The sequence below is a fragment of the Scyliorhinus canicula genome, chromosome 8 (assembly GCF_902713615.1).
Source record: "Scyliorhinus canicula chromosome 8, sScyCan1.1, whole genome shotgun sequence".
Lineage (NCBI taxonomy): Eukaryota > Metazoa > Chordata > Chondrichthyes > Carcharhiniformes > Scyliorhinidae > Scyliorhinus > Scyliorhinus canicula.
Genome location: NC_052153.1, coordinates 30,047,510 through 30,072,235, shown reverse-complemented (window position 1 = coordinate 30,072,235; position 24,726 = coordinate 30,047,510). Strand labels below are relative to the sequence as shown.

At 49.9% G+C, this 24,726-nt stretch overlaps 1 long non-coding RNA gene across 1 annotated transcript; it reads right to left on the bottom strand.

Annotated features, from left to right (window-relative positions):
* Positions 1-1,447: 1,447 nt before the first annotated feature.
* On the bottom strand, positions 1,448-23,291 carry LOC119970169. Its single transcript, XR_005461551.1, has 3 exons — positions 23,262-23,291; positions 15,589-15,788; positions 1,448-1,698 (listed from the first exon to the last, which is right to left on the bottom strand). It is a non-coding gene; the product is annotated as an uncharacterized LOC119970169 (long non-coding RNA).
* Between the last annotated feature and the right edge of the window lie 1,435 nt (positions 23,292-24,726).

The following is a 24,726-nucleotide window of genomic DNA, read 5'->3' as shown; positions in this document are numbered from 1 at the left end:
CAGCCATAGGGCAACTTATGCCTTATGAGCTAGACCATCATAATATCTTCAAACCTGTACCTTGTCAAGTCCACCAATAACAGCAAATGCTCCTCCAAGGAACCAGGCTATAAGTAACTATCTCAATACTTGCAACAGTCCATCTCTTCGTAAGAATCCTGCACTGATTCTGACATACAGCTTTGGCTATTGAATTCACTCAACTACACTTGAGGAATGAAAAATCCTCTTCATCATCGGTATCGATTGTATTTTCCAAGTTGGGCCAATCACACGATTTACCAAGTATCTTTTGTTTATAACTTTTAAAAAAGCACTATTCTCTCAAATTGTATTTTCCTTATGTGAGCGTGTGAGTGGTAATTGACACAATCTGCCCCGTAACCTCCACCTAGTGGCAGGAAACTCCAGGCTACCGATTTTAAAAAGGGAAGAATGCACACTTACCTGCGCTTGGATTATACGATGAACCTTCCTCTCAGTCTGGCAGCCTGGGGCCTCTACCGTCCTGGTCTGTATGGGCGCCAGCACGACGCAGAAGTGCAGCCCTGCCACATTATGATGGGGCGAGCGTGGAAATGTCCATTGAGAGCAGGCATTTCAACAGAAGATTTATATTCAAGACAGCAGGCAACATATTTTAAAAGTGTTTTAAAGATATGTAGAAGTATTTTTTTAATAAATATTTTTAGGAGCATTTTCAAATTTTTTTTCCATAAGTTACATTACAGATATTTAACACATGGTAGCACAGTGGGTAGCACTGTTGCTTCACAACGTCAGGGTGCCAGATTCTATTCCCGGCTTGGCCCACTGTCTGTGTGGAGGCTGCACATTCTCCCCGTGTCTGCAAGGGTTTCCTCTAGGTGCTCAGGTTTCCTTCCACAGTCCAAAACGTGCAAGTTAGGTGGATGGGCCATGATCACTTGCCCCTTTGTGCCCAGGCATGTACATATTAGGTTCCAAGGTTAGGGTGGGGGGAGTGGGCCAAGGTAGGGTACTCTTTCAGAGGGTCAGTGCAGACTCAATGGGCCGAATGGCCTCCTTCTGCACTGTAGGAATTCTATGGTTCTATTTCATGGTTCTCTGAGACCCATGCAGACACGGGGAGAATGTGCAAACACCACACAGTCACCCAAGATCCAAATTTAACACGGGTCCCTGGTGCTGTGAGGCAGCACTGCTAACTAGTGCGCCATCATGTTCCCTGTGTTAAATATGTTTCTGCCTTGTTAACTTCAATTATCTTATTCATTTATAATTATCTAATAATTAAATGTTGCGTTTTGATGTTTCAGCAAGACATTTGTGGAAGCTTGTAAAGTTTAATGTAAAACATTTATTAACAAAAGTAGCTTATGAATACAAAACTTTGAAACCAGTTAAAATTTAACTGAACAATTAACTTTATCAGCTGAGAAATGACATTGAACTACCTCAACTTTTACAAATTTCGTGCAATAAAATAGATTTTCTCACTTAAACACAACAGTCAATAAAATATATTTCCCTGCATAAACACAACGGTTCTGTCTATTTATAAAGAGGGGGGAAGGGGAGGGTTTTGACATATCAATTCTTACTGTCACCAACTCAAAGTCCGAAAGCAGCAGCTGCTGAAGCGCAGTGTTCTGGCACACATCTCCTCCAACATTATTTTGGGATGTTCCTTACGGGTGGGTAACTGATTCGCTATACCTGTCAGAGAGATTGTTCACATTAGTTTACAGGAGGCATGCAAATGTCAACGAAGGCATTAAACTTTGGTAAAGCATTTGAAATAATCAGTGGGCATTGCAAGGATGAACATTATGCATCAGGGTGACTCTTAAACAACACATCTTAAAATACTTTGCAAAATCCAAATGTACTTTAGTTCTGAATCAGCTGGGAGGACAGGCTTGCTAACATTAGTTTTTTTTTTTTTTTTTTTTTTTTTTTTTAAATAATTTTTATTGAAAGAGTTTTTCCATACAGACATTTACCCCTACTAATTTTTAAATTATTTACAACACAATCCCTCTAGGCAAATGTCCCTCCTCGCCCGCCCTCTCGCGCGCACCATCCTCTCCCCCCCCCCCCCCCCCCCCCCCCAGGCAACCTTAACAACCAAGGCAGCCTACAGTTTCAGACATGAGCAGCGAGCAGGCTTGCCCGCGTTACAGTCGTGCGTGTCCCCCCACGACCCTTGCTGCCCCCCCCCTCCCCTCCCCCCCCCCCCCTCTCCCCCCCTCCCCCTCCCTCTCCCCCCCCCCCCCTCTCCCCCCCCCCCCCCCCCCCCCCCCCCGGGTTGCTGCTGCCACGACCCCGAACGTCTACCTCTGATCTAAAAAGTCAAGGAAAGGTTGCCACCGCCTGGCGAATCCCTGTACCGACCCTCTCAGGGCAAATTTGATCCTTTCTAGCTGAATATAGCTAGCCATATCGTTAATCCAAGTTTCAACGCTTGGAGGCCTCGCGTCCTTCCATTGAATTAATATCCTTCGTCGAGCCACTAGGGACGCAAAGGCCAGTATTCCGGCCTCCCTAGCCTCCTGTACCCCCGGTTCTACCCCGACCCCAAAGATCGCAAGCCCCCATCCTGGTTTGACCCTGGACCCCACCACCTTCGACACCGTCCTTGCCACCCCCTTCCAGAACCCTTCCAGCACCGGACATGCCCAGAACATATGCACATGGTTCGCTGGGCTTCCCAGACATCTGACACACCTGTCCTCACCCCCAAAGAACCGGCTCATCCTTGTCCCCGTCATGTGAGCTCTATGCAGCACCTTAAATTGAATGAGGCTCAGTCTCGCACACGAGGAGGAAGAGTTGACCTTCTCCAGTGCATCCGCCCACGTCCCGTCTTCTATCTGCTCTCCCAGCTCCCCTTCCCACTTGGCTTTCAGCTCCTCCCCCGATGCTGCTTCCGCCTCCTGCATTATCTTGTAGATGTCTGATATCTTCCCCCCTCCGACCCAGACCCCCGAGAGCACCCTATCACTCGCCCCCTTACTGGGGAGCAGGGGAAACCCCTCCACCTGCCGCCTAGCAAATGCCTTCACTTGTAAATATCTGAACATGTTTCCCGGGGGGAGCTCAAACTTCTCCTCCAGCCCTCCCAGGCTCGCAAACCTCCCCTCTATAAACAGGTCCTTCAGCTGCCGTATGCCCACCCTGTACCAGCTCTGAAATCCCCCGTCGATGTTCCCCGGGATGAATCTATGGTTCCCTCTTATTGGCGCCGCCAACAGACCTCCCATTTCACCCCTATGTCGCCTCCACTGCCCCCATATCTTGAGGGTGGCCGCCACCACCGGGCTCGTGGTGTACCTCGTGGGGGGGAGCGGCCATGGTGCCGTTACTAGGGCCCCCAGGCTTGTGTTGCCACAGGACGCCCTCTCCATTCGTTTCCAAGCTGCCCCCTCCCCTTCCATCATCCACTTGCGCACCATTGACACATTTGCCGCCCAGTAGTACCCCGAGAGATTGGGCAGTGCCAGCCCTCCACTGTCCCTACTCCGCTCCAAAAAGACCCTCCTCACCCTTGGGGTGCCATGCGCCCACACGTAGCTCATGATGCTACTCGTCACCTTTTTGAAGAAGGCCCTAGGGAGGAAGATGGGCAAGCACTGAAATAAAAACAAGAACCTTGGGAGGACCGTCATTTTGATTGACTGCACCCTCCCCGCCAGCGACAACGGTACCATGTCCCACCTCTTAAACTCCTCCTCCATCTGTTCCACCAGCCTGGAAAAGTTCAACTTGTGGAGGGTCCCCCAGTTCCTTGCCACCTGCACCCCTAAGTACCTAAAGCTCTTTCCTGCTCGCTTGAAGGGGAGTCTCCCAATACCCTCTCCCTGGTCCCCCGGGTGTATCACAAAAACCTCGCTTTTGCCCAAATTTAATTTGTACCCCGAAAAGTCCCCAAACTCTGCTAATAGTTCCATTATCTCCGGCATTCCCCCTTCTGGGTCTGCCACGTACAGCAGTAGATCATCCGCATACAGCGATACTCGATGTTCCTCCCCTCCCCTAGTCAGTCCTCTCCACCCCCCTGAACCCCTCAGTGCCATCGCCAACGGTTCAATCGCCAGTGCGAAAAGTAGGGGGGATAGGGGACATCCCTGCCTGGTCCCTCGGTGGAGCCCGAAATACTCCGACCTCCTCCCGTTTGTCACTACACTCGCCGTCGGGGCCGAGTAGAGCAACTTCACCCACTTAATAAACCCTTCCCCAAACCCAAACCGTTTCAACGTCTCCCACAGGTACTCCCACTCCACCCTATCGAATGCCTTCTCCGCGTCCAGCGCTACCACTATCTCAGCCTCCCCCTCCACTGCCGGCATCATAATTACATTCAGCAATCTCCGCACGTTCGTGTTGAGCTGCCGCCCCTTCACGAACCCCGTCTGGTCCTCATGGATTACCCCTGGCACACAATCCTCTATTCTAGCTGCCAGGATCTTTGCCAGCAACTTGGCATCCACGTTCAGAAGCGAGATAGGCCTGTAGGACCCGCACTGCACGGGGTCTTTATCCCGCTTCAATATCAGGGAGATCAGAGCCTGCGACATTGTCGGGGGCAGAACCCCCCCCTCTCGCGCCTCATTAAAGGCTCGTACCAGTACCGGTCCCACCAAGTCCACATTTTTCTTATAGAATTCCACCGGGAACCCATCTGGCCCCGGCGCCTTCCCCGCTTGCATCTGACCTATTCCCTTGACTAGCTCCTCTAGCCCTATTGGCGCCCCCAGCCCTTCTACCAGCCCCTCCTGGACCCTTGGGAACCTCAATTTGTTTAGGAAGTCCTCCATTCCCCCTCTCCTTGTCGGCGGCTCAGACCGATACAACTCCTTGTAAAAATCCCTGAAGACCCCGTTCACTTCTTGCCCCTTCTGCACTACCTTCCCGCCCCTCTCCTTCACTCCCCCAATCTCCCTAGCCGCATCTCGTTTGCGAAGCTGGTGTGCCAGCATCCTGCTCGCCTTTTCCCCATACTCATAGACCGCGCCCTGTGCCCTTCTCCACTGCGTCTCTGCCTTCCTGGTGGTCAGCAGGTCGAACTTGACCTGCAGGCTGCGCCGTTCTTCCAGCAGCCCCTCCTCTGGTGCCTCCGCATATCTCCTATCCACTTCCAATAGCTCCCCCACCAGCCTCTCCCTCTCCTGCCTCTCCTTTCTTTCTCTATGCGCCCTTATGGAGATCAGCTCTCCCCTGATCACTGCCTTCAGGGCCTCCCAGACCATCCCCACCTGCACCTCCCCCGTGTCATTCAAGTCCAGATAGCTCTCAATGCTCTTCCGGACCCTTTTACACACCTCGTCGTCCGCTAACAGCCCCACATCCAGCCGCCACAGCGGGCGCTGGTCCCGCGCCTCCCCCATTTCCACATCCACCCAATGCGGTGCATGATCAGAGATCGCAATGGCCGAGTACTCAGCTTCCCGTACCCTCGGGATCAGCCCCCTGCTCAACACGAAGAAATCGATTCTGGAGTACACTCTATGGACGTGGGAGAAAAAGGAATACTCCCTCGCCCTCGGCCTACCAAACCTCCATGGGTCTACTCCTCCCATCTGCTCCATGTACCCCCTCAGCACTTCTGCCGCTGCCGGCCTCCTATTGGTCCTTGCGCTCGATCTGTCTAGCCCGGGGTCCAGCACTGTGTTAAAGTCCCCCCCCATGATCAAGCCCCCTGCCTCCAGTCCCGGAATGAGGCCCAATAGGCGCCTCATAAAACCCGCGTCATCCCAGTTCGGGGCATATACGTTGACCATCACCACTTTCTCCCCCTGCAGCTTACCCTTCACCATCACATACCTACCCTCCTTATCCGCCACCACCTCCTCCGCCACGAACGACACCCTCTTTCCCACCAGAATCGCCACCCCCCGGTTCTTTGCGTCCAATCCAGAGTGGAACACCTGTCCCACCCACCCCCTTCTCAGGCGAACCTGGTCCACTACCTTCAAATGGGTCTCCTGTAACATTGCTACATCAGCCTTCAGTCCCTTCAGGTGTGAGAATACCCTTGATCTCTTGACCGGCCCATTCAACCCCCTCACGTTCCAAGTGATCAGCCGGGTCGCGGGACGACCCGCCCCCCTCCCCTGCCGATTAGCCATGTCCTGTTCCCTGCTCGCCCCGGGTCGACCCTCCCCTTCTGACCCGCTCCCCATGGCGATGTCCCCCCCCCCCCACCTCTCCAGTCCTCCACTTCCCGTTTCTGGTCTTTTCAGCAGCAACCCGGTGTCCCTCCCTAACCCCCCCTCCCCCCCCCCCCCAGGCTAGGACCCCTCCTAGCCGCGATGTACCCTCCATCGTACTCCCGTAAGTCAGCTGGTTCACGCTGACCCGGCTGCTCCTGCCCCACTCCGACTCCCCCCGGCTCGGGGAGGGGCCTCCCCCCCCCCCCTTGCCACTCCTCCCTGGCCCCGCTCCAGCGCGGGAAAGGTCGCCATTGCTAGCCACGCCCCGCACTCCTCCCCTCCCCCCTCCTCTGCCCCGCGCGCGGGAAAACAGAGGAAAGCCCGCGCTTTCGCCCTGCCACACCCCACCCCGCCATCTTCAGTTCCACCCCCGTCCCCGTCCATGCCTGTAAAAGAACCCCCCCCTAGGAGCCCATATCCCCGATCTGCTCTCCCCCCCGTCCCACCTCCCCAACTTAACATTATAAATAACAGATAAATAACAAATAACAATGTACTTAACAGTCGCCCTCTACCAAACAGCATAAATAACCATAAATAACCATGAATAACCACAATATCAATAACTAAGGGAAGTTGGCAAAGGGGGAAAAAACATCAGAAGAAAAACCACAGCAAGAGTTCAAAATCCAAACAAAGAATTCAGCTGAAAGTACCCGAGCGGCTACGGCCGCCAAGTATCCCCTGGGTCTAATTCGAGTCCAGTTTCTCTTCCTGTACAAAGGCCCACGCCTCCTCTGGGGACTCAAAATAGTGGTGTTGGTTCCTGTAGGTGACCCACAAGCGCGCTGGCTGCAGCATTCCGAACCTGATCCGTTTTGCATGTAGCACCGCCTTCGTCCGGTTGTACCGGGCCCGCCGCTTTGCCACCTCCGCACTCCAGTCCTGGTAGACCCTCACCGTCGAATTCTCCCACTTGCTGCTCCTTTCCCTCTTGGCCCACTCCAGCACTCTCTCACGGTCGCTGAGTCGCTGGAACCGCACCAGCACCGCCCTCGGGGGCTCATTTGCTCTTGGCCTCCTAGCCATGACCCTGTAGGCCTCTTCCAGCTCCAGGGGCGAAGGGACGGCCCCTGCCCCCATCAGGGAGCTCAGCATTTCTGCTACATATCCCGGGAGGTCTGACCCCTCCAGGCCTTCTGCCAGGCCCAAGATCCTCAGGTTCTTCCGCCTCATTCGGGTATCCAGCTCCTCAAAACGGCTCTGCCATTTCAGGTGGAGTGCCTCGTGCACCTCTACCTTTCCCACGAGGACCGTGGCCTCCTCCTCCCTCACAGTCATCTCCTGTTGCAGCTCCCGAATCGACGCCTCTTGGGTCGCCTGGGCTCCCATCAGCCTGGTGGTCGTCGCATTCATTGACTCCAAGAGCTCCATTTTCAGCTCCGTAAAGAAGCGCAGGAGAGCGGCCTGCTGCTCCTCCGCCCATTTCCTCCATTCCTCGGGTGCTCCACCGGCCGCCATTTTGGTCTTCTTCCCCCGCTTTTTTTTGGGAGCTGCTGTTGCTTTCTTTACCACCCCACTCCGGGTACCGACCATAAAGTTGGTCTGGTTCTCTTCAGGGAGCCTTCCCCCACCGGGATTTGTCCTTACAGCGCCGTTGGGGCCCTCCAATCGGCCCGAAAACACCTTTGTAGCAGGAGCAGCCAAACGTGCGACTTAGCTGGTCATAGCCGCAACCGGAAGTCCTTGCTAACATTAGTGTCCTTGAAGGCATAAATAGCACTAGGATCGAGCCCGTGATCATCCGAAACCAACTCCGCTGGGCCGCCCATATGCTTAGGATGTCAGAGTCCCGACTGCCAAAGCAAATCTTCTTAACTCAGCTCAAAGAAGGATCCCGAACAAGAAGAGGACAAAGGAAGCTCTTCAAAGAAACCTTGAAGGCTTACCTCAAGAAATGGAACATAGACATCAATGCCTGAGAGACCTCTGCTCAGAAGATACCTGCTAGGCGGAACACATTGATTGAAGGGTCACAATTCTTCGAGTCCACCGACAGCAAGAGCAGCCCTGGAAAAGGTGCCTGAGGAGGGAATACCCGTGACCAAGAGTCCACGAACTGATCCCGCCTATTAGAAACTCCTGCAAAATGAGTGATTGATGATGCAACTCTAGGATCGGGCTCATCAGCCATACAAGGACGCACCGAACCCGTGATCAGTAAGAGTATCTTAGGTGGACAATCATAGCCGTTAGAGAGTTATCACTGCATTATAGTTTTTTAATGGAGTTTACAACCTCACGACAAACCAAAGTTAAAAAATAATCTTCCGTTCACTTTATTTGTATTTTAAACATATTTAGAAATGCTAAACACTCATTAAATTACCACAAAAAATCCCGCGATGTCTACATGACCAAAAATAAAAGTGCAAGTAAAAAGTTGTTAAAAAATCACCTAATATCAGGGCAAGTGGGCCAAGTTAGCGCATTTGTCATTGAACAGCTCCAGCACAGCGCAGGGCTTCAAGCAGAGAAAGTAAAATGCCTGGGATGCCAAAACGTCTGCACTTTCGGGTTGTCACGCCACACATGGGCGGCGACCAGTGACTTTAGTCGATTACCGGAGAGGTAGTTACGGGCCATTGCCAGATTTTTGGGTTAAAGGTGTGAATAAATAATCCACTTTATTTAAATCCAGGAAAGGATCGCTGCTGGTTATTTGAATTGTCCACACACGCAGAGGTTAAGCCAAACACATCTTCCTTTTCAAAAACACATCAATTGTGGACTATAAGAGAAGGAGACATGATTTCAGTTCTCTCATCCCTGTCAGTAACAATCACGACATAAAATTTATGTCCTTATAAAGCAGCATATTATCAAACTATTAGATTGATGATCATTTCTCTATAGAGACAGGGATGGTGATTTCTATAAAGAGAAATAGAAGGTTATTCTGTATACCCTAACAGATTTATGTGGATTTATAATCGTTTATCCAGAATACTACCGTGATTAATGATCAAGAACATATTTTTTTCTTAAATAAAACAGATTAAAGAATGTGCCATTAAACATCGAAGCTATTAATCTGGCTGAGTGCAAAAGAGGAATTCAAGCTATCCCTTAAAGAAATCAAACAGTTATGTAAGCAAGGGAGAAGGGTGAAGTGCTCTTCACAGTTTGCAGTTGAATTCTTGATTTGCTCAGAAGTCACACGCCATTTCCATTTTCCGGCATGCAGATCAATGGGGGTTGGGATTGGTTTTGGGCTGAAGCGTTCCAGGTTGGGTTGAGGTGGTGGAAGGGTGAGGGGATTTTCAATCGTGAGGCCTTTGAGTCATCTTCAAATATTGTGGAGAGCCATAACAGGGGCATCTACAGCTGCTGCCTGTCGGTCCTACCAAACACTTCCAGAACAGAGCTCTCCTCTTGGTTATATGCTGAAGGTCACTTTAACTCCCTTTGACTGTGAGCAGCCTCCAGCTTCACAGCTGAAAGTCATTGCTAATAAGAAATTGGCCTTGTTATTGTGAGATCACTTCACAGCTGCAGTTTGTTTTCAGCTTGCTCCTTCTGGTGGCTGCAGATGCCTGGAGGCTGCTGTTGCTATTTCCTTTCTTTCCTGTAGCTGGAAAGAAGGACATTTTTTTCCAAGACACCTGAGTCCTGGAATATTGGGCTCAGGGGACTTATAAGTCCAGAAAATAATACGATTTAAAGCAAGAAGATTCCACAGGTCCTGGTGCTTGACGTTGATCCAACTGGGCCACCTGATGATGCTGTTGAAGAAATGCTTTTGCAGATTGCTGATGCTTTTGTTGCTGGTATGGTGAGAGCTGCATGTAACTGGCATGTTACCATGTGTTAAACACGCTGAAAATCAAGAATCTTCAACTGCACCATGGGCACTTGAGACAGGTCATCTGAGTGAGGGGGCAATGGATCCTCACCTCTACGGCACAGGCCAACCTCGCTCTCAGCGATTGCTCTCTCCTTGGACAAACCCACAATCTCCAGGGCCCGTTTCTTAGAGTGGGTGAGGATTTGGATCTCTGGTACTCCGCCCCAAGTCTTGGCCATTTCCCACTGATCATGGGCTATCTTCTCCTGCGGGGAGAGAGGACACTGAGAGCTTTTAAAAGCAATTCTCCCTCGTTAGTGGTGAGCTGTGAGTCTGGCGAATCAGATGGTGAGACAGCCATGGATGGCGAGACGCTTGTGGGGGCTCATTTTCGGCACTAAGTGCCATTAAATAAGGGCTGCAATCTCACCAATCCGGCCTTCGAGACTCACTCTGCCAATTGCACTCAAAACTTCACTTGAAATGTTTCCGTTAAATCGTGCCCTAAGTATCTCTTTCATTTTATTAAAAGAGGAAATTTGGCCCAAGTTTATTAAGAGCAATTGACAGCTCTGTTAATCTGTATCTGAAGTTTGTTTCACATTTCAGCTGATCTGTGCCTGCTGGTCACATCATTAAAGCAATGTCTGCAAAATGTAATGAAGCCCAGCCAGACAGTGTGAGGGTGCTCCATAAACATCAATTGGCACAAAAAGAACCCCAGGGTGCAGATGACCTCATCATTTTCACTGCAGAGTAACTTTAGTGGACTCACACTGTCTGGCCCAGAAACTTATCTCACCAATTTCCCACGATGGTGTCTGTGACACACAAACTTCAGCAAACCGTCAAGTCAAAGAATGTATAAAAAAACAAATGTCAAGAGATATTGAATTTACTTCCTAGTTAAATTTTTGGCAGATTATTTGTTACTGATACTTACAGTGTAGTTCCCCCTTGAAAGAGACTCCAGGCCAAACTGGTTTAAATATCTATCTATCTATATATATATATATATATATAAATAAATAAATGTCTGATGTGTGTACACTCTCACATCCACACACCTGCTGCATACAAAGCAGTCATTTATATAGTTGCCACAAAATATAAATGTTAGAACACACATGAGATACGTATTTCCCACACATGTTTGAAGATAAGAACCAGAGTTCTGTGTAATTTTCCTCCTATGAGTGAAAATTTACAGATAGCAGGTGGTGGCACGGTAGCACAGTGGTTAGCAATGTTGCTTCACAGCTCCAGGGTCCCAGGTTCGATTCCGGCTGGGTAACTGTCTGTGGAAACTCTGCACGTTTTCCCTGTGTCTACGTTCTGAATTCTCCCTGTGTATCCGAGTAGGCGCCGGAGTGTGGCAACTAGGGGCTTTTCACAGTAACTTCATTGCAGTGTTAATGTAAGTCTACTTGTGACAATAATAAAGATTATTATTATAATGCATGATTTGAAATAATGTATTGCAAATTTTGCCAAGCATGAAATAACACTGCTTGACAGAATTATCTTTGCAGCTTTCTGTTTATTTGCAATAGAAATAAGATGGATGGAAGGATGTCAAGGAATCCCCTCCAATATTTTGAATGCATGAATTGGTGGTACTCACAACAAGCTACTCGGATCAATTTTTAGTTTGCACTGCAACAATGACAGGTTGCTGGGATACCTGTTGGTCCTTAGGATTCAACTTTGCTGTGGGGCAGTGCAGGGGCTTCAGGTTTAAATTTTAAATGGAAAGTTAAAAGGGTTGACCGCAACAAATTGGCTGAGGCAAAGAGTTTTAAAATATGTGTATGTTTAACAAAGGTTAAACCTGTTTGAATAAGCTGTGGGCTGCTGAAGTCATATTTGCCCGCATTCTCTGGCAGGGGCTGCAGAGCCAACCAATATTATTCAAATCGGACTGGGGTCAAAAAAATTATCCAGTCCATTTTTGAACTGAGGTATTTCTTTCAGAAGATCCTTTTAGAGTCCCAGTATTCAAGTACTGTGAACATATTTTACAAAAGAGTGCTTCACTCTCTGTGGGTTTTGTGGTGCTCTTTGTGATTCTTATTATCAGGATGAATGTCGTAGTGTTCACAAAGACCACAGAAGCTAACTTCAATAACAAAGCTAACATTTATTACACTATTTATTAAAGCTCAACTACTTACTCCTATAGCAAGCAATAATCTAGTAATCTACAATCGACACTCTACTAACACTAGTCTTTACACTCTATAACTGTACTCTGCACTCTCTGGATCTTTCCTCTGCACTCTCTCCAGCTCTCTTCTAGAAGCCTGAGAGTCAGTGCTTTATGTCGGCCTGTTCCAAACTCCATCTGGTGGTCAGTTATGATATCACATTAACCCTTTATATATTAGACATTCTACATAATCATAGAATTTACAGTGCAGAAGGAGGCCATTTGGCCATTCGAGTCTGCACCGGTTCTTGGAAAGAGCACCCTACTTAAGTCCGCACCACAAGCCTATCCTCATAAACCGGTAACCCCACCTCACCTGTTTGGACACTAAGGGCAATTTATCATGGTCAATTCACCTAACCTGCATATCAGTGGACTGTGGGAGGAAACCGGAGCACCAGAGTGATGTGTTGGGTATGCTGGGTCTGCGAGCACTGCGTTTACCATAGCAGTGAGAGAGACAGGCTTCCAACACTTGAAGAAATGCAACTCTATTTTATTGAACTCTTAACTATTAAACATACTTTAACTGTGGGTTGACACTATGCTGAGTTGACTGGAGACCTGAGGGTAACCTGACCAGACTATCTTACTACCACATGGTGGATGTTCTAGTTGTTGCTCACAAGCTCTGACTGTCTCAGAGGCCGCATCCCAAGAGAGCGGGAAAACTAGTGCCCTCTGGCTTTATAGTGGCCATGTCCTGTCTGGTGATTGGCTGCTGTGTTCCGTGTGTTCATTGGTCATCCTGTGTGTCAATCAATGTCTGTCTGTGCACCATCGTATTCTTGTGTGTATATTATGACACGGAGGAAACCCACGCAGACATGGGTGAACGTGTAGACTCCGCACACACAGTGACCCAAACCGAAATCGAACCTGGGACCCTGGAGCTGTGAAGCAACTGTGCTAACCACTGTGCTATGATTGTGATCGATTTTATTTGAATCACTGATGGATCCTAAGTTTTGTTGACTTTTTTTTGGACTTAGAAGCCTTTAATCCTTCAGTATGTGTTTTGTTTTGTAATTTGTATCACAAATACTACATGTAGCTGTACGCGAATACATTTGTTTGTTTGAACCAAGCGGCAGTGGCACACACACTGTACATATGAGAAAGGTTTAGTCCTTGGTCCATGCCTTAATAATGTAGGTGAGCAGCTCACTGTTTCCAACTTGGGCCAGATGTCTCAATAGAACCAACCGGGTGACCAATCGTGGAGAAAAGGAGGGAAATGAAAAGGTTACTTGCAGTGGTGCTCTCCGTTTAAAGAAGTATAAACAAAATAGTTACCTTCTTGATGGTTGCGTCATGAGGTTCCTTTTAGGGATCACTGATTAGGCCGAAAGGAGACCAAGCAACCTCCTGTGGAGCAAAGTCTGCTCTTTTCAGCGTGCTTAATTCCTGGAATGAGATTGAAGCAGGTCTATTCCCTTCATGAACAGACACAAGAGGCCGAACGTTTACTTTAATATATGGGCTTGAACTTCTTCCAGGCTACTTCAGTGTAGGTAAATGTAAATGTCGCCACAGCTTCAGAGGACCATAGGCTGCTCTCCCCTTAGAGTGATTTAACCCAAAGGTCATTACAACTTAGGCAAGGGGCGAGGTTGAGAAGGTGGGGTCTTCATGGTAACCTCAGCCGGTACAGGATTTGAACTCACGCTGATGGTGTCACTCAGCATCACGAGCCAGGGGAAAGCTGGGAACAAGATTGAGTTTCTCCCCGATTGTCTTTAATTTCAGCATTCATGCTGGACAAATTCACTTTCCAGCCAATTTTCAATCTCAATGGATCAAATTCTCTTTTTTGCATCATATCTGCTCTCCTGGCGATGGGGAAAGACAACACCGAATCTTGGACTAAGATCTGTCATCTTGAACAGACGGTTCCTCTCAGAAACTAGTGCAATTGAATCTCAGGAGAAACATGCTTTGAACTTCAGTAACAGTTGATATTTGAGTGTTCCCGGAACAATTTTCTCACCATTGCTCAACTTGGGTTCTGCCAGGGTCACTTGGCACCAATCCATATTACAGCCTTGGTCCAAACATGAACAAAAGAGTTGAGATCCGGGATGAAGTAAGATTAACTACCTTTATCAACAAAGAAGCATTTGTTCATATTGATCATGGACCCCTCACAAAATTGAAGTCATTTAGAATTGGGGGAAACACGCCATTGATTGGAGTTATACCTAGAACATAGAACAGTACAGCACAGAACAGGCCCTTCGGCCCTCGATGTTGTGCCGAGCAATGATCACCCTACTTAAACCCACGTAACCCGAATACCCGTAACCCAACAATCCCCCCCATTAACCTTACACTACGGGCAATTTAGCATGGCCAATCCACCTAACCCGCACATCTTTGGACTGTGGGAGGAAACCGGAGCACCCGGAGGAAACCCACGCACACACGGGGAGGACGTGTAGACTCCACACAGACAGTGACCCAGCCGGGAATCGAACCTGGGACCCTGGAGCTGTGAAGCATTGATGCTAACCACCATGCTACCGTGAGGCCCCACCTAGCACAAAGGAAGATGGTTGTGGTTGTTGGAGGCCGATATCTAAGTGGCAGTACATTGATGCGGGAGCTCCTCAGAGCTGTTTCATCAATGATCTTCATCATGTGGGAATGGGAATGTTCGCTGATAGTTGTACAGTGTTCAGTATGATCTGAAACACCTCAGATATTAAAGTCCTGGACAACATTCATGCTTGGGCTGGTTAGTGCTAAGGAGCACTATTGATATTACACAACTGCCAAGTAATGACCATCTCCAACAAAAACCATCTCCCTTTGACATTCAGTGGCATTATCATCGCTGAATCCTGCACCACCAACATAATGGGGGTTACCATTGACCAGAAACTGAACTAGATTAGCCATATAAATACTGTGACTGCAAGGGCAGGCCTGGGAATTCTGTAATAAGTATCTGCTGACTCACCAAAGCCTGTTCACAGCTGTTAAACACAACCAGGAGTGTGTTGGAACAGTCTCCACTTGCCTGGATGGATACAGCTCCAAAATCTCTAAAGAAGCTCCACACCATCCAGTACAAAACACCCTGTTTGATCCACACCCCCTCCCCCACCTTAAACATTCATCCTCGCCGCCACTGGCATACAGTATTAGCAGTGTGTACTATCGACAAGATGCACTGCAGCAATTCTCTGCTTTCCAGTAGCATCTGCCACATCAGTGGCAGATGCTTCTTTAGCAGCGAATGGTCACTAAAGAGCAACATGTATCTGATTCTAGTTTTCTCTCATTGATCAGCATGATATTTGATCTTCATGATTCCATTTAAACAAAGGCGCACGACACTAATTAATACAATGTGAACATGAATAGAAGTTAAAATAAGTTCATAGAATGCTTACTGCACAGAAGGTGGCCATTTATCTTCTTGCATCCAATGTTGGCTCTCTGCAATTCAGCTAGTTCATCTCTGCTGCCCTTTCCCTGTAGCCCAGCATTTCCTTTCTTCTCAGATAATTATTCAACTCCTTTTTGAAAGACACAATTGCATCTGCCATCACCACACACGATGTGAGTGCAGTCCAGATCTGAACCATCCGCTCTGCAAAAAATGTTTTCATTAGATCTTCGATGTTTCTTATTCCAGTTACCTTCAATCACTATCCTCTGGTCCTCGAACCTCCAGCGCTTTGCCTCATTTCAGAGTCACTCAGCCGGCAGGCACGTGATTCCAGACATGGGTACAAAAGGCATTCAACTATTGAATCTGCCAAGTCCTTGGTATATGAAATGTCCAGCCAGAGTTGAATTTGTAAGGTATAATAATATTGATGCCAGCAGTCCCAGCGCCTCTTTGGGGTACATCCCCATTACAAAGCAGGGGAGCTAGGAGATTTTGGTTCATTGTTTCATTCAATTCTCAAACTTATTTTGAAGTTTTTAGATTGTTATAGTCATTTGTCATTTTTCAGGTAAAATGCTTAAATACATAACCGTTTCATCATAATTCCAGAAACAAGTACTGTAATATCAATGTTATCTCTGTTTTCTCCCTCCACAGATGCTGACCGACTGAGTGTTTCCAACTTCCTCGATTTTTATTTTAGATTTCCAGCGTTTGCAATACTTTGTTCTGCAATATTGGACAGGATTTTTCAGTCCCCCGACAGTGGGGAGCCAGACGGAGGGAGGAGAATTAAATGCCATGGGCATGATGCCCAACACCCACCTCAATTTTACCAACAGAGGGGGAGCTGTTGGGTGGTTGCTCAGCCATGGGTTAATTCAGGACCCAATCAATGGGATCAATCAGTGGTGGGAGAGGCTCATGCCACACATACAGTTTGGCAGCTTTTAAAACATGGGCTGATGGTGGGAAGGGGGGGGGGGGGGGGGAGTGCTTCAATTACTGACCCCCTGCTCGATCGGAGAGTCCCCTGGATCCCTCAGTGCGCAAAAGTCGTGGTGAATGTATAATATTAATTCACACTGTATATCGCTGTGTCCCTGCGGGCTCCATCTGTGACCCGTTGCACGGCTCTGCCCACAGGGGGAGATGAGGAGCATGTATAGGGCTCCGCCCCTGGCTCCACCCACATCCTGTGCTGAGGTCTTGCGACCCTGCCTTCAGTTCAGCTAGTCGCAGGCAGGCTCAGTTTTAAGTCAATTAAAGCCACAGTTTACTTCTACATGACCATTTCATCATAATTCCAGAAACAAGTACTGTAATATCAATGTTATCTCTGTTTTCTCCCTCCACAGATGCTGACCTACTGAGTGTTTCCAATTTCCTCGATTTTTATTTTAGATTTCCAGCATTTGCAATACTTTGTTCTGCAATATTGGACAGGATTTTTCAGTCCCCTGACAGTGGGGAGCCAGACGGAGGGAGGAGAATTAAATGCCATGGGCATGATGCCCATCACCCACCGTAATTTTACCAACAGAGGGGTGAGTGAATTGATGGTCGCATAAATTTAATCGACTTAAAAACTACCATGGAATCAGCCCTGAAACCTGATCGACTGGAACTCGATCCACAGGCCGCAGAAGTGAAGGAAATATTTCTGCATTGGCTTCGAGCTTCAAGGCCTACCTGGCTGCATCGACTACCTCTGCTGTTACTGAAGAACATGCACAGGTGAGCCATCGTATTTCAACTCAACTTGATAGTACCGACTCGTACACCGAGGCCCTCGCAATACTCGACCACCTGTACGTGTGGTCCGTAAATGAAGTTTACGTGCGGCATATTTTTACAACCCGCTGCCAGTGCCCTGCAGAGTTGCTAGAAGACTACCTGCGCGACCTGAAAGCCCTAGCACGAGAATGTAACTTCCAGGCTGTGACAGCCTCCCAGCACATGGAACTCGCCGTCTGAGACGTGTATGTTGCAGGGGTCCGGTTCAATTACGTGCGCCAGCGTCTCCTCGAAAAAGGGGCCCAGAACCTGGAGGACACGGTAACGCTAGTGACCGCGTTAGAGGTCGCTTTTCAAAGCTTAAACTAGTTCCCTGCCGACCACGCGACCCCATCGTGGACCCCCGACCAGAGACTACCCCAGGCCTGCGCCGTGCGACCACCCGCCTACCACGGAGGGCTACCGTGCCACATTTGCGGCCAGCCCCAGCAGCACGGCCCGGCCCGCAACACGACCTGCAGCAACTGCGGGCGGAAAGGACACTTTGCGAAGGTATGCCTGGCTAAAACTAAAAACTCCAACTCGAACGCTAACCAGAACACTTGCCCCTCCAACTCACAAGCCTGCAGACCCCGCAATGTAGCAGCGTGTCTGCCGACTCCGCCTCCGCACGACATGTACGACTCATGGGGGCCGCCATCTTGGCAATCCTCCCCCACGCGGCCGGCCATGTGCGATTCATGGGGGACGCCATCTTGGGCGCCATCTTCCTCGCCGCCCGCCACGTGCGATCAATGGGGCAGCCATCTTGGACTCCATCTTCTTCACCGCCCGCCACGTGCAATCCACCATCTTGGCCATCTCCCGAGAGGCCACTCGACGACTACGACCTCTGCGGACAGTCATCACGGGGCCGCTCCAGCACCGCTGACCACCCCACCGACTACCTCAGTGCAGTCACTTTGGACCAGTCGCGGCCAAAGCACCTCAGAAGCTCTATGATGTCCGTTCAAGTCAACGGATACAAGACACCGTGCCTCTTCGACTCCAGGAGCACCGAGAGCTTCGTTCACCCAGACCTGGTAAGACACTGCTCACTTCCGATATTTCCAACACAGCAAACTATCTCCCTCGCCTTGGGGTCACACTCTGTCCAGATACAAAGGCGGACTATTGCAACACTAACGATACAGGGCGCCAATTACTCCAACTTCCAATTGTATGTCCTCCCAGACATCTGCGCCCCTCTCCTACTCGGACTGGATTTCCAGTGTAACCTCAGGAGCCTAACACTCAGCTTTGGCGGACCCCTTCCCCCTCTCACTGTATGCAGTTTAGCAACACTAAAAATCGACCCCCCTCTACTCTTCGCTAATCTCACCACTAACTGCAAACCAGTGGCCACTCGCAGCAGGAGTTATAGCCTGCAGGACAGGGTATTCATTAGAGCTGATGTCCAGCGGCTCTTATGTGAGGCAGTCATAGAGGCCAGTAATAGCCCTTGGAGAGCTCAGATGGTGGTCGTCAAGACCGGGGAAAAGTTCCGGATGATGGTTGATAACAGTCAGACCATTAACCGGTTCACGCACCTCGATGCATAACCCCTCCCCCGGATTGCAGACATGGTAAATCAGATCGCCCAGTACCGCATCTTCTCCACGGTGGATCTGAAGTCTGCATACCACCAGCTCCCAATCCGCCCGGAGGACCACCACTACACGGCGTTCGAGGCAGACGGCCACCTCTTCCATTTCCTCCGGGTTCCCTTTAGCGTCACGAATGGGGTCTCGGTGTTCCAACGAGCAATGGACCGAATGGTGGACCAGTACGGGCTGCGGGCCATGTTTCCGTACTTGGATAACGTCACCATCTGCGGCCATGACCAGCAGGACCATGACGCTAACCTCCACCGATTTCTCCAAACCGCCCAAAAACTCAATCTCGCATACAATAAGGAGAAATGCGTTTTCCGCACAACCAGACTAGCCATCCTCGGCTACGTCGTGGAAAATGGGGTCCTAGGACCCGACGCTGACCATCTCCCTCTCCCTCACTGTTCCAGGGCCCTCAAGAGGTGCCTCGGACTCTTCTCCCACTACACCCAGTGGGTCCCCCAGTATGCGGACAAAGCCTGCCCACTATTTAAGACTATACTCTTCCCACTGTCAGCCAAGGCCCGCCAAGCCTTCAACTGCATTAAGGAGGACATCCCCAAAGCCGGCATGCAGGTGGTGGATGAATCCGTCCCATTTCAGGTGGAGAGCAACGCCTCAGAGGTCGCTCTTGCTGCCACTCTGAATCAGGCAGGTAGGCCAGTAGCGTTCTTTTCCTGAACCCTCTCCACTTCGGAACTTCGACATTCCTCAGTCGAAAAGGAAGCCCAAGCCATTGTGGAAGCCGTACGGCACTGGAGGCACTACCTCGCAGGTAGGAGGTTTACCCTCATCACCAACCAGAGATCGGTTGCCTTTATGTTTGATAACTCGCAGCGGGGCAAAATAAAAATGACAAAATCTTGAGGTGAAGGATCGAACTCTCCACCTAGAATTATGATATTGTATACCGTCCGGGGAAGCTCAATGAGACCTCAGATGCCCTGTCCTGCAGCACATGTGCCAGCGTGCAAAACATCGATTACAGGCTATCCACAATGACCTCTGCCACCCGGGGGTCACCCGGCTCGCCCACTATATCAAGGCCCGCAATCTGCCTTTCTCCACCAAGGAGGTTAAAGCTGTCACCAGGAATTGCCCGATCTGCGCGGAGTGTAAACCACACTTCTATAGACCAGACAAGGCCCACCTGGTAAAGGCATCCCGGCCCTTTGAATGACTGAGTATTGATTTCAAAGGGCCCCTCCCCTCGACCAACCATAATATTTATTTTCTTAACATCACAGATGAATTCTCTCACTTCCCGTTTACTGTCCCATGCCCCGATATGACCTCCCATACAATCATCAGAGCCCTGTACAGTGTCTTCACCCTGTTCGGTTTCCCCAGCTACGTCCACAGTGACAGGTGTTTGTCCTTCATGAGCGACGAGCTGCGTCAGAACCTGCTCGACAAGGGCATCACTTCGAGCAGGACTACCAGCTATAACCCCAGGGGGAACGGGCAGGTGGAGAGGGAGAACGCGACGGTCTGGAAGACCGTCCTACTGACCCTACGGTCCAGGAATCTCCCGACCTCCCACTGGCAGGAGGTCCTCTCTGACGCGCTCCATGCAATTAGGTCCCTCCTGTGTACGGCCACAAATCAGACTCCTCACGAGCGATTATTTGTTTTGCCGAGGGGCACTACCACAGGGGCCTCGCTTCCATCCTGGTTGAGGACACCTGGGCTTTGACAAAGGGTCATCGGACTCGAAACGTTAGCTCTTTTCTCTCCCTACAGATGCTGCCAGACTTCCTGAGATTTTCCAGCATTTTCCCTTTCGTCACCGGGTCCTGTCCACCTTCGGAAGCACACCGGACACATAAAACAGATCCGCTGGTAGAGAGGGTCCTACTCCTGCATTTAAACCCCCACTACGCATTTATCGAGCACCCCGACGGCCGACAGGACACCGTTTCCCTCAGGGACCTGGCACCTGCAGGATCTACCACTACTACTACCACTACCGCCGAGGTACCCCTCACACCACACCCCACCCGACCTCCCACGCCCAGCGGCCAGGCACCTACAGGTTTCCTGCGCCCCCTTTCACCCGTCACACCGGTCAGGAACGAAGCTCTGGAAGGACCACCCTGGAGTCCACCCTCAGATTCACACCGAGCATCTGCACACAGCCATCCGAAGCGGCTGCAACTCCGGTGCTCCGCCAGTCCCAGCGAACGATTCGAGCACCGGACCGACTAAACTTATAGACCCGTCACCCTACGCCGGACTTGATTTTTTAACAGGGGGTGAATGTGGTGAATGTATAATATTAATTCACACTGTATATCACTGTGTCCCTGTGGGCCCCATTTGTGAGCCGTTGCACGGCTCTGCCCATAGGGGGAGATGAGGAGCATGTACAGGGCTCCGCCCTTGGCTCCGCCCACATCCGGAAGTATAAAGTGCTGCGGCCTTGCGAGCCTGCCTTCAGTTCAGCTAGTCGCAGGCAGGCTCAGTTGTAAGTCGATTAAAGCCACAGTTTACTTCTACTCGTGTCTCTGAGTGAATTGATGGTCGCATCAAGGTTTCTGGGGCACAACCTGTGGAGCACCATACAGTTGCTGTTGCACATCAGGTGGAGGCAGGAAAGTCCAGGTGGCACAGCAGTCTGAGGTATGCTGGACCCCAGGAGCCAGCTGAATCCCAGTCAGACGTTGAGCCTTTGGACCAGAGCTGATGCAGATGCTAGGGTGCGGCCATGCGATTCAGAGGGGGACATCAGTTACATCCCAAAGCCTCCAAGCGCAGGAGATGGTGCAGGCAATGCGTGGTAGCGAGGGCAACACCGCTGGGTTGGTGACCACAGTGGAGAGCCTGGAGAACGACATCAGCACCATGAGTAGTGATGTCCATGGCATTGCTCAGTTAGCGACGACTACAGCTGAGGGCCTCGGCAGCAGCTCTTCCAGTCGCTGGGGGACGTGTTCCTGATGCAGATGGACCTTGCCAAGGCACTGTGGAGCATGATTCAATCTCAGGTGGGCATTGCTGAGGCGCTCCAAAGAATGTCCCAGTCATTCAGGACAATGTCACAGTCTCAGGTTGGCATTGCCGAGACGTTCTAATGGATGTCCCAATCACTGAGGACCATATCCCAGATGCAGGTGGACATTGATGAGGCACTGCAGAGCGTGGCTCAGTCACAGAGAGCCATCACTGAGGACATCGACACTACAGTGCGGAAAATGGGGAGCCGCCAGGGCTGGCAGAGCCACATGATGCAGGGGTCTCTGGAGCTCAATCCAGCTTCCCACTGTCCCATAGTGACTCCCAGGGCACCAACTGGAGGAGGGAGTGCTGGAGGCCAACCTGGAGCCTCCCGACAGGGGAGACAATGGTGGTCACCAGCTCCAGTGAGTCACCCCTCCTGACAAAGGAGCATCTTGGAGTTAGTGGGCAGAGCAGGTTGGCACAGTGAGATGTGTGCCACCAGCATGTCAGCCAGGGTCTTCCGGTACCAAGTTCACCAGAGGACGCCCGCCAGGGGCATCAAAGGCCAAATGGTAAGCAGAAGGCTGCCTCCACCTCTGATGTGCATCCTGGAGACACACCTGGACATGGCGGCAGAGTACGAAATGTTAAAGAGATTGAGGAACACTGGAGGGGCACTGTGGGAGAGGGAGGGGGCGGCACCATCTTTAGCTCGGGACAGTTAGGGTCACGATGGTACACCAATAAAACACTATACATGTGAGACATGTGAAGCCTCTGTTACATTATTCCACACTGTGGGCAGGCCTGCACGAACCTTCCCTGGCTTTCCTTCCACACTCCCCTGGCTCAAACCACCCGGGCACGATGGTCCTACTTTCATAATATACAGTCATTTATATCATGAGATGCTATGATGCTATCATTTATATCATGACAGGCTATGATTGACACACATGATAACCAATGAACACACACAACACAGAACAACCAATCACCAGACAGGACACCACAACTATAAAGCCCACAGGGCATTAAGGCTCTCTCTCTCTCACAGGACACAGCTTGGGAGATAGACACAGTGCACAGACCAATGAACATCATCACCATGTGGTAGAGAGCTAGTCTGGTCAAGCCAGTAGGAGGTTATCAGTTAGGTTAATAGAGTGTCAACCCACAGCAGATTATGTACAGCAAACAATAGGTTCAATAAAACAGTGTTGGACCATCTCCTGTGTCAGAAGCCTCTTTTTAGTTTTACTGCATTCAGTTGCAGTCGATGTTACAAAAGCACAGATAACACATCATGGTACCAGGGAGCTATTGACTCTAACGAACCTACCTCGAGTAAATCTGCAAAGACCAGCACGCAGCCATCCAGCGGCATGGAAAAGATCCAACCTCCTCCGCAACTCCGGATCTCCGGCAACCTCGGCGCCAACTGGAAAGTCTTCAAACAGAACTTCCTCCTGTATATCGAAGCCTCCGACCTCGAGGCAGCATTGGATGCTCGAAAGATCGCGCTGTTCCTGTCGACTGTGGGGGATCATGCCATCCACATCTGCAACTCGCTCACGTTTGCCGATGGCGAAGACAAGACGAAGTTCAAGACGGTTCTGCTGAAATTCAACAACCACTGTGACATTAGAACATAGAACATTACAGCGCAGTACAGGCCCTTCGGCCCTCGATGTTGCGCCGACCTGTGAAACCACTCTAAAGTCCCTCTACACTATTCCCTTATCATCCATATGTCTATCCAATGACCATTTGAATGCCCTTGGTGTTGGCGAGTCCACTACTGTTGCAGGCAGGGCATTCCACGCCCTTACTACTCTCTGAGTAAAGAACCACCTCTGACATCTGTCCTGTATCTATCTCCCCTCAATTTAAAGCTATGTCCCCTCGTGCTAGTCACCATCAGAGTAAAAAGGCTCTCACTGTCCACCCCATCTAATCCTCTGATCATCTTGTATGCCTCAATTAAGTCACCTCTTAACCTTCTTCTCTCTAACAAAAACAGCCTCAAGTCCCTCAGCCTTCCCTCCATACCAGGCAACATTCTGGTGAATCTCCTCTGCACCCTTTCCAATGCTTCCACATCCTACCTATAATGATGCAACCAGAATTGAACGCAATATTCCAAATGGGGCTGCACCAGAGCTTTTGTACAGCTGCAACATGACCTCATGGCTCCGAAACTCAATTCCTCTATCAATAAAAGCTAACACACCGTACGCCTTCTTAACAACCCTCTCAACCTGGGTGGCAACTTTCAGGGATCTATGTACATGGACACCAAGATCTCTCTGCTCATCCACACTACCAAGAATCTTACCATTAGCCCAGTACTCCGTCTTCCTGTTACTCCTTCCAAAATGAATCACCTCACACTTTTCTGCATTAAACTCCATTTGCCACCTCTCAGCCCAGCTCTGCAGCTTATCTATGTCCCTCTGTAACTTGTAACATCCTTCCGCATTATCCACAACTCCACCGACTTTAGTGGCATCTGCAAATTTACTCACCCATCCTTCTACGCCCTCCTCCAGATCATTAATAAAAATGACAAACAGCAGTGGCCCCAAAACTGATCCTTGTGGTATACCACTAGTAACTGGACATTGAGATGAATGAGAGCTTTGAATGGTATATCTTCCAATAGAGGCTTCAGGGTAAGGATGAACCTTTTCAGTCCTCCTTTTCAGTCCTTCTTGACCCATCTCCGCATCCTAGCGCAGTCATGTAATTATGACTCGACGGCTGATTCTATGATCCGGGATCAGATCATTTTCGGGGTCAAGTCC